Here is a 3,936-nt window from a genome sequence, read left to right as displayed (position 1 = left end):
CATGATGAACCTCCAGAATCCTGCAGATCTTCTGCTCCAAAACATCTCTGACCAACAACTACTCATGCGGCGCAATTAAGAAAGTACAGCACCTTTAAAAATATATTAACTGAGAAAAATAAAAATGCTGACTTCTTTTACCTGCTGTACATATAATGGGAACATTTCTGTTATTATGCATTAGCTATTTATGCTTTGTTTCATGTCTACAAGTTAGCCTGTATTTAAAACAGTTTAATAATACTTAAAACAGACAAGTAAACTTTTCACTTGTTTTTAACTGTATGTGCCATTTTATTTACATAAAAATATAAAAGTGTTAAAAATAATAAACGTGTTTGAGTATTTAGAGGAGAGTGAAAGACAATGAAGGAGAGACTCTATCCACAGAACAAAAACTATATACTGGATATATGTACATTATATTTAGTTGTGTGTCTGTTGTTAAGGTAAAATATAATAATGTTTATAAAACATGAGATAAGAAAAATTGAGTAACATGGAAATTTGGCACATTGTAGATTTGCTTTATATCTTTTGACACATTTAAGTGCTGCACTTGACAATCACATTTAAACATCTGAATCATTATGAATGAGTTTAATAGAAATATTATTAAACTGAAGAGCCAGACAGACTCATCTGAGCTTCTTCCTCCTCTGTTCCAGCTTTACATTAAACACAATGATCATCACAATGATCATACTAAAGCAACATTAATCATTCAATATCATGTTCCTAACACACATGCTGCATTATTTGATTGTAAAGTCTGAGTCTCTTCACCTGTATGGATCACATTTACACATTTATCACACATTTATTTGTCCTAATAGACACAGTAGTGAAGCTTTTCTGTGGATCTTCAGCTGATGATTACTGCTCCTCTCAAGAACACTTCACTTTATGATACACAGCATTTATCAGCTTCAGGTGATTGAACATATGTCTCCTGGAAAATTTCTGTCTATCTATACTGTAAGGTTTAAAAGAAAAGAATACAATCAGAGTTCAGTGAAACAAATTACAATATATATTTCAATAATTTTTTTAAAGTAAAATGTTATATTAAAATACTGTAATCAGAATAATAACTGTCTATATCGGATTTTGAATATGTATTTATAAAACAGTATTTGTTTTTTTAAATATAATACATTCCATTGTTTACTATCTGTGTATATTGAGTCAATATAAAGAGAAACACACTAACAAGTTTACACCAAATATAATAAATGACAAGGAACAAACACAAATGTGATTTAGTCTCAAAACACAAATCTTTCAGTTAAATGTGTCTCTAGTTAAAGCTGTTTGTCTCTAGTTTAAACATGTTTGTGTTGGTCTCAGTAAATAAGTGAAATGATTGCACAGCTCGCTGGAATACTGGATTCTGATTGGTCAGTCGCGACATTCGGAGGTGTGTTATTCATTAGGTGTGTGTCATTAGCAGCAGAATAACACACAGTCATACGGTATTTGAGTCGGGCGTTTCTTTGACTTCTCTCGTAGCACCGCGCTCTCAACTGCTATTATCTTGTGCCTCAGTTACTGACTGGATTTACCCTCAAACCAAACCGCAGGAGATTCCTGTTAATAGTAGACTTGAGGAGACATTGTTCAAAGTGTGTCTTGTTGTTCAAGTTGTTGCTAACTGAGCAGAAGTGTTTAGCTGAATCTAAATTGTGTCTAATTCTAAACTTGTGTGTCAAGAAAGCATATAATAAGTGTGATAATGCAGATGCAGCCGGATGTTATCACAGAATAAGTCTCTTCAGGAGGACACAAGTCCTGATCACCCTGTCGGGTTTATTCTGTGATAACAAGCGGCTGGAGCTACATTATCTCTTACAGAAAGTAAGTGTAAAGTAATGTGACGTGTTGCTTGTCAAAGTAAAAACACACAAGAGACAGAGACATTGATCATGTGATGCTGGACGACTGTGAGCTGAAGCTGAATCTGCTCTGATTTTACCAGCGTTTTCCTACAATCTGAACAAATCTATTTCAAACTCTAATGATTCACTATTACTGATCTCATTAATAAAGCAGCTGTTGCTGTAGAAAGCTGTGACCGTCTGCTTTTCTTCTCTTTCCTCCTTTGTGTTCAACATTTTTATCAACTTTACATTTCATTCTGACACAAACCCACTGAAATAAAGCTTGATGATCATTTGATCAACTCTTTTCACTAATATCTGAAAGTATATATTTGTTCAGATATCAGAGGTAAATTAATCTCTTTAATATCACAAAGTGAAGTTTACTCACATCAGTTTACAGTTTGAGTCTCGTAGCACATCAATGAGCTTCTGCTTTGAGTCTCCGATCATATTTTCTCTCAGATTAATCTCTTTTAGAAACTGCAGAGCTTTTGTGTTTGTCAAAGACTGAGTTAAAGAAGAAACATCTGTAATGCCACAGACATGAAGACTAGAAAGAGACAAACAGAGGAAGAGAGATCATCTAACAAACAAATCATTAAGATGAAGAATCTTTCACAAATATAATGTGAACACATTCATCACGAGATATTGAGTATAAAGTGTTTTGTTGAACTCTTATGTGCTGTTTATTTAATGTTTTTACTCTAATTTGTGTAGTTCAAGGATTTATGATATTTTTTATATTTATAAAAATAAATTAAAATTGCTGAAAAATTCTCTTAAGAAGAGAAAGTAATGATTTGATCATTTCCTCATTCATTTCAATATGGGTCTCCAGAGAGAGACTTTTTTCACACTAACACACAACCAGATATCAATCCAATTTAATTTCCTATTTGTAGATCTACCAAGTGTTGACAACCATACAAAGTCTCATATCATTTAGATAAAGGGATAATTTGTTTTTATTTCAGCAAACATCATTTGGGGTCTCAAAAGACCTTGAACAGCACATAAGAGTTAAACAAAGGGATTTTCACCATTTTGATTCTTGTCTGTGAATGTTACTGACCTCAATCTCTCCAGTTTACAGCGTGAATCCTTCAGTACGTCACATAAGTGATTCAGTCCTGTGTTTTTTATTTGATTCCAGCTCAGGTTCAGTTCTCTCAGGTGTGATGGGTTTGATTTCAGAGCTGAAGTCAGGATGAGACACTGTTTCTCTGTAATACTGCATTTACACAGACTGAAAACAGAAAGAGAAAACACAATGAATCAGACACGTTATGTTCATGTGTGAGTTAAATTAATCATGAGTAAACATCATACAGTGCAAATAATAAAATGTTGCTGAAACCTGAAAACAATACAAGTAAATAATTACACAGCCATAAAAAATACGATATTGAGGATATTAGTTACATTTCAAGTCTAGAGAATCTTTAGTTAGACCAAAAAAAAAAAAGAGGTTTGTGATTTATAATGTAATTAAGATACAAAATCAACTACAGAAGCATCTTAAAAATAACAACAATTTAAAAATAGCTTTTATATGTAACAAATAAAAAAAATTCTGTTCAGAAATAAAAATTTAACTCAAGATATTTTAAAAGGTCCCCTTCTTTGTGATCCCATGTTTACACTTTAGTTAGCGTGTAATGTTGTTGTTAGATGTTACGTTCCACCCAGTCTAGGATAGGGGAAAGCAACATTAAAGAAAAAAAAGTAAACAACATAACTGTGATACAACAATTTATTTGATGTAACACAAACAAGGAAGTATTAAGTCTTCAGGAGTGGATGAAAATCCCAAAGAAAATACAATAAAAAAAATGCCTCTAACTATTGCGGCCAAGTCTACACTTACCTTACAGAAATAAAAAGTAAATAAACAACAATATAATTCCCTTACTCCCTCTCTAGTTTTAAACAGGAGAAAATGATTCAAAAATAATAAAAGAGGGCACCCACTCCCTAGAACTTCCCGTTTTTGGATGTATATATTGAAATTAGAAGACACGTTTCCACAATTGGTATCAAAATAAATACA

The 3,936-nt window shown here is 32.5% G+C and overlaps 1 long non-coding RNA gene across 1 annotated transcript; it reads right to left on the bottom strand.

The window, feature by feature from the left end:
- Positions 1-722: 722 nt before the first annotated feature.
- Positions 723-2,998, bottom strand: LOC113072074 (uncharacterized). The gene is made up of 3 exons (XR_003280262.1): positions 2,959-2,998; positions 2,272-2,433; positions 723-976 (listed from the first exon to the last, which is right to left on the bottom strand). It is a non-coding gene; the product is annotated as an uncharacterized LOC113072074 (long non-coding RNA).
- Positions 2,999-3,936: the final 938 nt, after the last annotated feature.

Source organism: Carassius auratus, unplaced genomic scaffold (assembly GCF_003368295.1).
Source record: "Carassius auratus strain Wakin unplaced genomic scaffold, ASM336829v1 scaf_tig00008518, whole genome shotgun sequence".
Lineage (NCBI taxonomy): Eukaryota > Metazoa > Chordata > Actinopteri > Cypriniformes > Cyprinidae > Carassius > Carassius auratus.
This window is presented reverse-complemented; position numbering and strand designations above follow the sequence as displayed.